A 14,355-nucleotide genomic window follows, 5' to 3' on the forward strand; every position below is an offset into this window, starting at 1 on the left:
ACTAATACTTGCAAGAATACATTCATTGGCGCTGAATGAAGTGGCAGAAATGATGGAGCCCGTAAATAGTTAAACAGTCACCAAATCAAGTTGAGACATTAATAAAGTGCTTCTCGAGATGACCCTACTAATCTAAAAGTGCTACTGCCAGTCCATTGGGCAGTCTTGAAGCATTCATTCTTGTAAGAACACATTACTGCAGCTGACCTGAAGGACATCAGTTCCTGGGCCGTAGAGATTATTTTAAAACCAACCAACAAATTGGCTCTCTGATGAAGTACATCTCAAAGTAGACCTAATATTATGTAAAGTGTACGTGCATTACCATCACCCAGCTCCAGATTGATAAGATTTATAGAAGTAAATTTGTTATAGCCGACCAGAACAACATCTGGTTAGAAGGTTGCTAAAAAGATATATGAAAACATTTCAAATTAGGTCATATCATGCAAATGACCCTCCCGCTTGCCACAACCAAATACAGGCGGCTGCAGAAGTCAATAAACTTCATTTAAAACTACTAGATACCATAATTAGTGCAATTGTATAGGTACTCTCCAATTCACAAATATATATATTTAACCTGATCACTAATTTGATCAGAATCAGTGTGCATACACAATCTCAAGGAATCCTTATAATTTCTTGCGGCTTAAGCAATAAAAAGCTAGTGGAGGTATTCTCTTACAGCTTTCAGTGTCAAAGTACACAACAACATAAAGTGTATTACACACACTTGCCCCCAAATTCACATCCATATCCACAATTAGATGGACTATTTCCACCCCTTTTCCGTAAACTAGTTTCAAATAGATGATTAAGGGAGGCTGTGATATTTGAAAATGCGCATGATGAATAACAGTTCTAGCATATTACAAGAAGACTACTTTAGAAGTGCTCATGAGGGGCTAGAGTTGTAGTATTTGTATCTCCCCTTCTTGGTCACCAAGCTCACAATAAAATATAGATGCTTATGTGGTACCATGATGTGCATTTCTTACTAAGACAAATAAAATGGTGTTGTTCCTATGTCTGACTCTTAAATAATAAGAGTATTTTCAAATAGGATATAAAATAATTACATACATTAAGTGTGCTCTTACAATTATTTAGTATATAAGTATTTTAGATTGGGAATATATTATATGTGTGTATTCTGACTCCTGGGTCTGTCAGTGCCCGGACTTTCCTAAACTACGCATTGCCTCTGTTATTCTCCAGGTTCCTCTCTCAGGGTGCTTTGAGAACGGATGCCCCTATGAGTCATTAAAGTTTTTCCAAAGCCTCTGCTCAGCTCCTCATTGGTGTCGCCTCGACATGGCCGCCTCCCCCTTCCTACCATCACTTTCTCTCCCCCCGCTCAGTGTGAGGATTCCAGGAGCAAATGTCTCCAGTTCCAGGACTTGTTTGTCAGAATGAATAGTTCGGAAACTGATTCTTTTTTTTTTTGTTTTATTCAGACGGCCTTATGTTTGACAGAGGAAATGAACTGGCTTCTATATTTTTCTGAATGTACTTCCTTCTAAGTCCCCTCCCTTGTGGGCGCGGTCGAGTGCTGTCCCGTAGGTGAGCGGCTCGAGAGACCTCCTTCATTGCATCCCGTGGCCCGAGCGAGGCAGTCACAACGTATAGCGCGGCGACCGTACAGGTGGGTGCGCGCGCCCAGGAAACATGGTTCGCTGTTCCGTGGACCCCCTTCAACTTTTCTCTGCTGCTACCCTTAAACGATGCTTCACAATCTTTGTTAGTTTTTTTTCCGTCCGGTGTGAACTAATTTTACACAGAGCCATCGTGTTTATATGGATATATGCAAAGATGTTTCGGAGTTGCCATATGCCAAAGATATTTTTCAGTGCTTAATTTAGATATATAAAAAAAGATAAAAATAAACGCCGGTGCCGCAACGTAGACCCCTGAGGGCGTAGGGCCCCCCCGACAGTTCAGGGGCCCGTTCCGTCCGAAGTCCACTGAATATATGTGCTTTATGGCACCTAGGAGCCCCTCTTCGCATACTGCAGGGGGGCGCCATCATTGTAGGTTAAGCCACTGAGAACGGTCTGGCGTCGCAACCGTTAACAGAGCCATTGCTTCTCTCTGTGGGCATCGTCTTCTCTCTCTGGGCATCGTCTTCTCTCTCTGGGCATCGTCATTTCTGCTCTGAGCCCATCAGAAGTCTCCTTGGCCCCGTGACAATGTAAACGTTAGAGATGCCGTGCCCGCATGCCAGTAGGCGTGCGCCTATGCTCTTTTGTAACTATCTTTAGATAAGCAATGTAATTGTTTTAAGAAGTGAATACAACTAAAAGCGACCCTAAACAAGCACTAGGCAAACATCTCTGCCCATTAGCGTCCTCCGCAGTGGCGGAACATAAGCCCCCTCAGCCTCCGCGGGGGGGGGGGGGAGGGGGGGGGGCGGGCCGTCCCTCCGTGTACTTTATTGGGGGGGGGGGGGGGGGTGCTGTCAAGCTTCCTTATACAACTTGAGTTCCATCATTTTGACCTATATTCGTTCGTGCTTGCCAGGGCACCCTCTAGCAGAAGGGTCTCTAACCTTTTTCTGTAATACGAGCTACTTATATTCAAGGAAACTCATTGAGAGCTACTATTACTTGTGTCGTAATCATGACCACATTTGACGGGATTTCTCTAGTGGTGACTATATACTAGATTACTAGCAGTCATTACTTCAGTGTATCATTGGCAGCAGTACTGTTAAAAAGGCGTTGTTAATATGGAATGCCTCTACGTGGGTAATACATAACCATAGCTGCAGGCTCTAGCACCAAGGTAATCCCATTTGTAAAAATATCTCCAATACCACATGACTATCACTCAAATAGCAGCTTTAAATATATTTTGGAAATTCAGAAATGTTCTCCAGAATTCGAGTTATGAGTTCTGAAAATAAATACATTTGTGTCTCAAATATACACTCTTAGTTTTGGTATTTCTATATTAATTCAGCCAAGCAAAAGCTTTTAATTTAGTAGGTGGGCTCCGCCCACGAGAGCTGCTTACAGGTACCCGAGGAACTAGCAGTAGCTCATGAGCTACTCGTTGGAGATGCCTGCTCTAGCACGATGGGTTGTTCCCCACTTCGGCGCACCAGTCCATTCCCGTTCGCCACTCCGGGTGGGGCCTTAAGTTTTTATGACAAATATTAAAAACATTGGTAAAGCTAACAGGCCTCGCCTTCCCAACCTGGTGCGATGGTTCCCATCCATGACATAAAACATGCCACCACCTAAACATGGCAGCCACGTCCTTGCTATATAAAAACGTACATTAAAAATAATAACCTGTGCATGTAGTTTTAATAAAACGGTCAGGGTGCTTCCCTACAGGCAGGTGTAGGTGAAACAGTCAAAGAGACCCGAAAAGGTTCTATTGACAGTCAATCAGGTAACATGAAGACAAAGTTTAAACACACAGTGATGACTGAAAAAACAAGCATACAAAGGCACATGCACGGATATATGGCACACTGGGAGAAATTCAAGACGCACTGTGTTATGTTGCTTATTGGGGTTTATGAACGACTCCTAGCCTTATCCATGAAGGATACTGAAACACAGGAGTTACGCGTTCCAAAGCTGCGCTTATTGCGTGTTGTTGGAATTAAAATGAAGACATGCTGTTTGAGCGTGAAATGTATTTATTTACATCAATATATTTTTATTTAAAAAAAAGAAGCAGTCCTGTGCCCTAGTATTGAATGGACCTAATTTTGTGTGGGTGTGTTCCATGTGAAAGGAGAGAATGCCCTCACTCACTGCAAAGTTAGAAGTGGGCTGACCCACTGCCTCGTGCTGTGGAGGGCGAAAGGGAAATGTGATCAATAGAAGAGGGCTGTCTGAGAGCCCTTTCTGAAAATATATTATACATATAATTTTAGTAAAATAATAAAATGCCTGTTAAAGTACTAGGAGGTGAAAAGGTACAAGCAAGTAAGGGAACTTCGAGTTCGACACGACAGTTTAAGAAGTTAGACCTGTGGATGCTGGTGTTGGGTGCTGCCTGACACCTCTTGGATAAAGTCTGTCTCCCCTCACGTGGCTGTCCTTTCCCTGGGAGATGACTGGAGGTATAAAGGGAGAGGCAGCTTGGGCCCTGCAGCGGAAGCTGCACAAGTCCGCCTTTATGCTGCCACGCCAGCTTCCTTAACTGATGCAAGTGAATGTGTTCAGTGCTTAATTTGTACAAAAGAGGTACCATGGCCCTCGCCACCAGGCCCCTGCAGCTTGCATCACCCACTGCCCGCGCTGCCATTGCCTGTACCAGAAAAACTGTTACCCATCCCATTCCTAAAGCGTGGCAGTTCAGACTATTCAAGGGCACCCAAGCTGTAAGAATGGCTTTGGCAGCAGGTAGTTGTCATTTGTAATGTAGATCATTGGTTCCCAACCTTGTGACCACTGAATCATCATTGGAACCCGGGGACCCCCACTGAGTCATTACTGAAAGGTGGGGACCTAATTTGTTAATCTTGTTTAATTTTTTCAGCAGTCACGGACCCCCTGAGGAGGCTTTGTGGACCCCCAGGGGTCCCCGGACCACAGGTTGGGAGCCACTGATGTTGATTAAATAACTGTTGTGCTCATTTCAAAATTAGACAGACAGCGCCCCCATGTGGCAGAATGTAGTGAGAGCCGGCGTTGACTGTTATGTGCTAGTGCCAAACACCAGAAACCACTGGAACAAATTAAGCACTGATTATGTGTTTGGTAGACTGAGTATGCCAAATCATTGCTGTCTACCCGGGAGGCATCAGCTGTAGGGAGTAGAGGAGACTGAAAACAGATGTAAGTTAGCAAAACTTAATGCCTAGTGAGTCAGTGCCCCTGAGGGACTGAGGAAGAGCATATTTCACAACAAGTTGCTGACATTTTAGAAGCTTCTGTGAACCGAATGCATGAACTTTTTTAATGACTCCCATGGTGAGCTCACACAGATCCAAATGTGTGCAGGTGTAAAGAGGAAAAATGTTGTTACTCAAACGCCGATATTCCATAAACTGAAAGGCTGTCTTGTGGGCTGACGTAACAAGTGGATGAAATGGCAACCAACCGAGTGGCTGAAGAGCGGGACCCATTGCCCCACTCAGTGTATGCTGTGCTGTGGGCTGATCCAAATATGGTTGGCAGTGTCTCTACCCAATGGCTGAAGAAGGCTGACCGAAAGAATACTATAGGTCTATTCTTATAGGATTTTTTTTGTAAGAACAAAATGGCTTGGCCTATCCTAGACTTAAAAATTACATCTTCTTTTAAAGAACATACATTGTTACTGAAAATCAGTTATGGCGCTTTCAGCTAGCCCTGGAATTTGAGCCAACAACCTGTTGCCTTCTTTCAGGGAGGGGAGGGAGATCGCGGTGCTGGTCCGAGGAAATCCCTTCCAGCCCCCTGGGGAAATGCCTGAATCCCTTTAGGAATAACCCGGCTCTGATGACGGAGGTTTCTTCTGCTTAGACAGGCCTGCTCCTCAGTGCTTAATTTTTAAATAAAAATGTGCCCAAAGCCCTCATTTTAAACACGTGGCTGCTGCAATTAAATGTGTGATCACGAAATGCTGAGGCAGCGTAATCCTGAAGCCATCTCGGGCCTCTTCAATCCATTTACAGCCACTCCCTGCCCCTTCAGCTCACTCTAGCAGCTTTCTGCTTTCTACCTTTTTGACGCTTTTTCGTTTTTCTCTTTCTCCGTCTTTCCCATGTGCGTCTTTTTTAAAGGCAGAAGCCTAAGCGCCGGCTCTCAAAAATACGTGCCGGTGCTCAGCACCGGAAACAACAAGCACAAATTAAGCAGTGCTGCTCCTTTTTCCTTCTTTCTCCCTCTCTTGTTTCGACGCTCCTTCTCTTAGGGAGGGTTCTAGGTCCATTATATTCCGTGTGCTGTTTCTCTGTGCTTCTCACACCTGGTTCCCTCCCAGTTTATAGATATAAAGATCTGCATAGTTCACCATCCACTCTCTTCCCTGCTGGTTCGCGTTCTTTGTACATGGTAAACCACAAAGCCATCTGCAGGATATTGAATTGTAGTTACATTTATATAGGGCTTCACTTTTGTCCACTACTGCATTTTGTCCTAACATCCATGCTGGCTGCGACTCGTAAGACAAAACACAAAGGGCCGCTTGGAACATACATGTTTCTGTCATATCTAGATTTATGGTTTGCTGAAGGTTTTCTCCTGTGTTCTGATTCCCATTGTTATCATTCTTCCTGGTAAAATTGTGTGTTTATGTTCATCTTCTTTGTTTGAGGAAAGTGGTGGTGGGGTTTGCATTCTCGCTATGGTTGGATTCTGGGGGCTTGATACCGATGTGAGGGAAGCCCGTCCACCCTCAGAACCCAACAGAGACTACAAGGACTTCCCAGCCCCCATGTTCCTGGCCCACCTCACTGACCTTGGGTAAGGTTACCAGGGGATGCCATGTCATTGACATCTTCCAAGACTTGGTTGTCCTTTCGCAAACCATTGTGTTTAGGTGTGCTAGTCCAATTGGTTAGATTCAACTTAACCAAGAGTACTGCTCACAGAATACACTTGTCTATTAAATTAAATTCCTTCAAATAATGTGTTCTGGCGGCATGGAAATAATACACTGCTTTATTTTGTAAATTATTTTGGGGCCTGTACCCAAAGTGTTGCTCAGGCACCCATGGCCGAAGCTATAAAATGTCAGGGTCCTAACACTAAAGGTCAGATTTACAAGGCCCTAACGCCTCCTTGCGCCACATTAGCATCATGTTTCTTTACGCTAATGTGGCTCAACGAAGCAAAAATCGCCACACCATATTTACAAAGTGGCACAATGCATGCATTGCGCCACTTTGCAACCCCTTGCACCACATTATGCCTGCGCCAGGCATAATGTATGCAAGGGGGGCGTTCCAGCGCTAGAAGGCCCACAAAAATGGCGCAAAGAAATCTACAAGGTTTCATTGCACCATTTTTGGCGTCATTTGTAACGCCTGCTCAAAGCAGGAGTTAAAAGGATGCACCCATTGAAATCAATGGGCCTCCTTGCACTATGCTCCACTAGCATCTACATTTTTGATGCTAAAGGAGGAAAGTGCAACAATAGCATAAAAAATGTTGACGATATTGGCCTAACGTGCACCATGGTGCACCGTATTGTAAATACAGCGCACCCATGGTGTCGTTAGGTGGCAGTGGGGGGTGCAAGAAATACTGATGCACCAGATTCTTGTAAATCTGGGCCTAAGGGTGCATAGTCCTAACTCCATCTCAGGCCTCTTTAATTCCCTGCCCAGCACTCCCTGCCCCGTTCTCTCACTGTTACAGGTTTCTGCTTTCTCCCTTGGTAATGGATTTTATGTCTTTCTCTTACTCTGTCTTTCTATTTTGTGTTTTTCACTCTCCGGCTATGTCTGATGCAGGAAAATAAGTGCCGACCCGCAAAAATAAGTGCCGACACCCCCCACTTGCAACCACTGGCTCAAATTAAGCACTGATTAATAACCTGGGCCCCTTCAAATTGAAGTACAGACACTGTGAACTGACCTTGTCCAGAGAGCTAGCAAAGACCCGGTAAGAAGTGCCTAGTGATCTTATGTCGGTATTCCTAGTTTTCTGTCTGGTATTCCATGTTTTTACGTTGAACTCAGGGCAGCACGTCCTAGCAATACAAAAGTATAACTTTGCAACCCTACTTTAATATACCTGATTAATGTTTACCTTTTCCTGCGATATTCCAGATTAGAGTCAGAATAGTAAATAAACCTTCATAGCTGTTTTTGGGGAAAGGGGCACTTTCTAGGACTAGAGTTAAAATAATAATACTGCCTTTCTTAGTCCCTAACTGATATCCGGACCGCACATGCGACCTCTTCACTCTGACCTGACATTTTAACCAGCGGCACGTTGCATTCCTCAAATTGTAGTTTCACATTTAAATTATAACCCTTGACTCAAAGAACCTAGCAGGCAACCTGCTGTTGACTAAAACTCCCTGGCTGCCTGCGTGTATTGTACATGGCTTGTGTTTAGTTGCTGGCAGTTAAATACCTCTGGGCTGCACGCAGGTCCTTTTCATGGAAAAGTGGTATACGGTAGGCTCAGTGTTGAATTACATGGTGTTTGGGCGGCTCTGCTCCAGGGAGTTGGCTATGATTTGTCTTATGTTAGTTGAGCGGCCGCCATATTTAATTCATCTGCTCAGCATATTTGTTTTGTTTTACAAAAACAAACTTCAGGGGTGTGAGTTTGCTTCTGTAAAACAAACAACAAAAAGTAATGACCTTAGTACCCTGGGAGTATTTTTTTCTGTGTGGGGCTGCCAGGAATGAACTGGCAGTCCCGAAGAAAAATAAATGTACAGCCTACCGTCCACTCCAAATAGAGCGGGCGGAGTGGTGTAATTACACGAATGGCTGCAAGTCCTCCAGGCCAATGGTGTAAGGTTTCCATCACTGGGCCATTATCTGTCGCCGATACTGAATAGAGAGGTGTGTGTTATGTAAATCAGTCCATATACAGCAGTGCTTTTCGTATTTAACGATTTATTACATGCGTTAAAAGAGCAAACAAGCGAGCATCCATCACAGCTAACGGTCTCCCCTCGTTGCCCACATCTCGCGCCCCTACATTCTGGCCTTAGAATCCCACCATGTCATCACGTTCTATAATGACGTATTACAACCTTCTTTAGTATTAAAGACCCACAACACATTCCCCTTTCTAAAAAATATAAGTATATTTGTATTGAATAAATACCCTATGTTTAACTACTAGATGAACTATTACGTCTTGCATCAAAAATAAATAAACTAGAAAATCTGGCAAAACAACATATATATAATTTCAAAGGAAAATGTTCAGAGATGTAGAGCCTGATTACGACCTTGGTGAAGAGGATTACTCCCTCCCGAACGTGACGGATATCCCGTCCGCTGTTTTACAAGTTCCATAGGCCATAATGGAACTTGTAATAGGGCGGGTGGGATACCCGTCACATTTTGGGATGGAGTAATCCCCTCCACCAACTCGTAATGAGGCCCGTAATCTGTTAACCAGATTGGAGGTTTCTTTTGTTGCTTAGTGTCCTTGGACACTTCAGCATTCAAGTCATTATCTTTGTCATCATTATTATCGTTGTTTCCAATAATCTCATTCTCCTGGTTCACTCAGGTTTCTTCACATGCAATGTCAAACCCTGTAGTATTGCTACTATCAGAAACATTTGCCCTGTCAACATTTTCGTTAATAGAATTCTCACCACAGTTTACCATGGCATCATCCAGTACTTTATATATAGATTCATTTGAATTATAGTAGAGTTTGGTGCATGGCACTTCACTATTCTCTTAAGGTTCCAAAACCTCCCATCTGTAAGATGTACTGCATTATTCAACACTTCCATAACTCCCATAGATTTATAAAAGTGACTTTCACTCTTCGAAAGCTTGTAAGGTTTCTTAACACATACTTATTGACCCACACTAAGTGGACATTCCTTAGTGCCATGTTTCACATCATACTAATTCTTCCTTTAACTGTGTAGATTCCATCCTATTGTGTACTTCTTCCTTTGACCATTGCACAATATTGGATTCAAACAGTCATCCTGGATTGTACTTGGTTCTAGGATTTCTTCCTCTCATGAGAGCAAATGGTGAATATCCTGTAATTTCACAATTGGACACTATACATCCTTACCGTTTTCTTTAACCAAGTTTCCCAGTCACAGCCCCCTGAAACAGATAGTTGGATGGCATTTTTGATTATTCTATTGAAGCGCTCCACAACACCATTACTGCTCAGGTTGTACCGTGATGTTGTTCTGTGTGTGATTCCAACTCTATTAAAATATTCTTTTGCTTTGTTAGACATGAACTGTACTCCATTATGACTTAATAAATGTGTAGGTATCCCCTTCACAGATTTTTTTTTAACTATAAATCTGAGGACAGTATCTACTTTCTGCACCACCATAATCACTGGCCACCAAGAGAACATGTCCATTAGTACTAAGGCAAATCTTTGCATGTCTCGTGTTGGATCCATGATATCATCAATATATACAGAATCCCAAGGTGCCTTTGGCACTGAAAATATTCTCATGGGTGGCTTCATTGTCAACTAGGTTTTAACTGCATTATTACATTTAGAACATTCACGTACATACCTTTGAATTCTAATATCCACCCCCGGCCACCAAAATGAACTTTTCACCCTTTGTTTTGTTCCTAATATTCCAAAATGACCTTCATGACAAAGATTTATTATTTGGTCATAAATATCATTTGGTGGTATAAAGCATTTTCCTCTCCAAATGTAACCTTCTTGCATACACAAATCCATTCTAACTTCATAAAAAGGTTTACATTTCATCTCCAATTTAGATTTGTCGGCCATCCATTTTGTAAATACGATGCTACATTAATCAATAGTTTAAACTCCTTGTATGCAAGATCCCATACTTCTTTCTTAATGCAAGAATTCTCACAATCATGTACATACGTGATGTGAAGATCCTTCCACACTTCATCCTCACATTCAACCAATTGTTTGGGCATACAGGATAAAAATCAGCTGTTACATTTACTTTTCCTGGTATATACCTGGTATTTGTAATCTTGCAATTTTACTGATAGTCTAGCTAATCTTGCAGAAGTATTGATAGTACATTCTGTTGTTAAACCTTAACTAAAGGTTTGTGGCCACATCTTAATGTAAAATGCCTTCTCCACACAAATGTTCTAAAACAGTCAACCGCCCATGCACACGCAAGGGCATCTTTTTCTATCACCAAATATTTTTCTTCCGTGGACGACAATGATCTAGATGCATATGCAATTACATTTTCTTTACCTTTGTTCTCTGTCTGAGTAAGTACTGATCCTAGTCCCTTGCAACATGTATCATTATGCAATGGATAGTAGGATCAAAACATTTGATTGATGCCACACTAGTGATGCATTTCTTCACAATTTGAAAATCCATCTCACATTCAGCAGTCCACTCAAATTTGCATTTAGCTTTTAGTAACTGTCTAATATAAAATGTTTTCTCAGCAAAATTCAGTATGTACGTTGAGCAAAATTCAGCTAAACCAATAAAAGACCTCACTTCTTCTTTAGTAGTGGGTGCTAGTGCATTTTGAATACCATTCACCAAAGGTGGTTTAGGTCTGATCCTGTCACAATTAATCATATGCCCCAAATATGTAACACTAGTTTATGCAAATTAACATTTTGAATACTCAATTGTCAACCCACAAGATTATAAATATTTATCACCTCTTCGAAAAACTGGTCATGTTCAGCTTTATTTCTTCCATAGATTAAAATGTCCTCTTGAAAGAACTGAACACATTTTAATTTCCCAAATAGGTGTCTTTAAGCGTTGAAATACAGCTGCTACTGATGCCAAACCAAAGGGCATTCTTTTAAATCGGTAGTAGCCTTGTGGCGTGACGAATGCAGTAAGTTCTTTGCTGTCCTCAGACAAACATTTGATGGTATGCTGCTGATAAATCTAGAAAACCATTTAGCATCCTTCAGCATAGATAGCATTTAATTTAACATAGGTAACAGGAATTGATCCACTATTATATTGCCATTAAGGTGGCGTAAATTCACAAATAATCTCAGTTTACCATTTGATCGGAATGCTACAACTAGTGGTGAAATCCATTCTGAAGCCTCTATAACCTCAATTATATCAGCGCAACCAATTTTTCTAATTCACTTTTAACTTCCTTTTGTAATGAAACAGGAATGTTTCTAACTTTGTGGATTTTTGACACTGCCCCTTCCTTAAGCTTTATTTTGTGTTCGAACCTTTATAAATTCCCAATAGTTTTGCTGGATACTATATGAAATATCCTTACCATTCTCTCTCCTATTTTCACTCCTTCATCTACTACAAGTACTTGCTGTTTGCCATTTGGATCTAAAATAATGTGGAGGTTTTTCTGATCCTGATAACCTAAAACTGATGGTCCCATTTGTGCAACATATAGTTTGCCATGTGCTTGGGAAATTTTTGACTCAAATTTAAGACACCTAAATTCACTGGTATTTATCTATTCACCACTATATCCTTCCAGTTGCATTTCCATTGCAAAACATGTTGTTCCTACTTTATTTACAAATACTTTATTCCAGACCTCTTCATTAACAATAGGATAAGGTAACCCTGAATCTGCAAAAAATAAAAGCGGTATACCACCTATTTTCATCCAACATTCAGGCTTATTTCCTAATAACAAACAACCATCTTTGATGTTCAAAATAAGTTTCTCCTGAAGTTTAGTAACTGTATCTTCTTCTTTTCCTGCAGAACCTTCCCCTTCAGATTCACACTCATACACATATTTACCCATTTTGGACTTCTTTCTACATAGTTGAGCATAATGTCCCACTACACCACCGTCTTTGCACTTTACCTTCTTGGCAAGACATGGCTTTCCAAATGCTAAGTGGTCCCGACTATCACATCTATAGCATCTAGGAGTTTCTTTAAAAGAATATCCTGGACCTCCTCCTACATTTTTGTACTTTCTGTTAATTTTTTATTCAATGTCAGGTTCTTTAGTTTCATTCTTTAAAGCAATAGCACACTTGCTAGAAGTTTCTGCTTTGCAAACGATAGCTAAAACATCATGTAAAGATGCATCACCATTATCCTCAGCCGTTCGTGAATGGCAGGATTGCATGCATTCATCATTACTTGGTCTTTTACGTGATCCTGTAACAAAACCCCAAATGCACAGTTGTTAGCCAGCCTTCTTAATTCACTAACATAATCATCAATTGATCCAAGTTTTGATTGTTTTCCTTGAAAAAAATTGTACTGTGTTACTCCAATGCATACTTTTGGAGCAAAATGGTTACCAAAATCTTCAATAACTAAATTAAATCAATTAACATCTCCACTGCCTTCAGCTGACTTATGCATTTGATTATAGGTTTTCAATCTTTAACAAGAGTGCAAAAAAAAATATTTTCTTGTGATCTGGTGCCATTTTCCTTTCAAAGTCTATTGTTGCAATGTAATTCAGAAAATACTTCTTCCATTCACTCCATTTAAACATGGGTTCTGTTCCAGGAGACTAAAATGCCTCTGGTGGGCATAATGAGAAAGTTTGCTGGCTCATTGTTGTTGGATGTGGAATTCTCGGATGCTCTTACTTCCCTGTCCAAACTTCACCACTCTACACAAAGAAAATATATGTATGTGTTAAGATGGCTTCTTGTTATGATATTAGAAAAATTCTTCTCAAATAGGCAATTACTTCACTCATGGGCGTAGGAAGTGTGGGGGACGCGGGGGATGTATCCCCCCCAGATTTTGGAGGGTGGGGGACACGGGGGACGAAGGTGGGGGGGACAAGGGGACACAATCATTTCCCCTCTCACATCTATTATTCAGAGGGCCATTAGCGCACAAAAGCGCTACTTATAATAGCCCTGTAGGGACCATCCTCCAATCTGATGTAACAGAATGAAGGTGAGTCCGGAGGCCCGCTGCGCTCTCTGCCCTTTTGTCCTGTTCACAGCTGTGGGCATTAAGGGTGCTCATAAGAACAAAGGGCATGAGGAGGAGAAGAGTTTTGGATGATTACTGTCTGAATCACCTGCCGCCTTGAAGAGGAGCTGCAGGACAATGAGGAAGATCTAAAGAGAGAACAGAGTCCCACTCAGCCTGACACCTGCAGGCTAGAAAGGAGACTCTGTGAAACACTATATTTGTATTTGCCTAAGATCACACCAGTTGGTGAAACAGTGAAGCCGAGATTGAGCCCAGATTGAGCCCAGATTTTACCTTTTCACTCAATAATTTAGCTATTAGAAGAGTATATTTTTCTAACATTTATGTTTAATGTTTTATTATCTAGGTAATGAAGGGCTTGATTACAGCGTGGCTAACAGGGAGAAGCCATATTTCATTTTGGGCCGTTATGCCTAGCGTTATTATTTATGTTGTTGTTATCGTTACATACTTCAGTATATTGAAGTATATTATCTTTTCTTCACTCTAATCTGAAACAATCTACCCTATGCCACTGCACCCTACACCACTTTTCTCCACTCTGTGCTACTCTACGCCACTGCAATCTATGCTGTACCACTCCACCCTACTCTGCACCACTACACTCAATGCCACTGTACTCTGTCCCACTGCACTCTCTTCTGTATCACTGCACTCTAATCTACTCTACACCACTCCACTGTAGGGCACTTCACTCTACTTTGAAATCATCTCCTCTATGCCACAGCAATCTACGCAACTCTACTCTATGCTATGCCAGTCTAATCTACCCTGCACCACTCCAATGTACCCTGCGCCACTCCAATCTGCTCTGCACCGCTCTATGCTACTG

The 14,355-nt window shown here is 41.8% G+C and overlaps 1 protein-coding gene across 4 annotated transcripts in view; it reads left to right on the forward strand.

Annotated features, from left to right (window-relative positions):
• The first annotated feature begins 1,539 nt into the window (after positions 1 to 1,539).
• LOC138299253 (erythroid membrane-associated protein-like) overlaps positions 1,540 to 14,355 on the forward strand; it is a 347,615-nt gene continuing 334,799 nt past the window's right edge. The window contains exon 1 of one of the 4 annotated variants that reach the window (XM_069237389.1): positions 1,540 to 1,648. The gene's annotated coding sequence lies outside the window, so the exon portion shown is untranslated. The remainder of the gene's footprint in view (positions 1,649 to 14,355) is intronic. The other 3 variants (XM_069237387.1, XM_069237386.1, XM_069237390.1) reach the window with 3 other exon arrangements.

The sequence above is a fragment of the Pleurodeles waltl genome, chromosome 6 (assembly GCF_031143425.1).
Source record: "Pleurodeles waltl isolate 20211129_DDA chromosome 6, aPleWal1.hap1.20221129, whole genome shotgun sequence".
NCBI lineage: Eukaryota > Metazoa > Chordata > Amphibia > Caudata > Salamandridae > Pleurodeles > Pleurodeles waltl.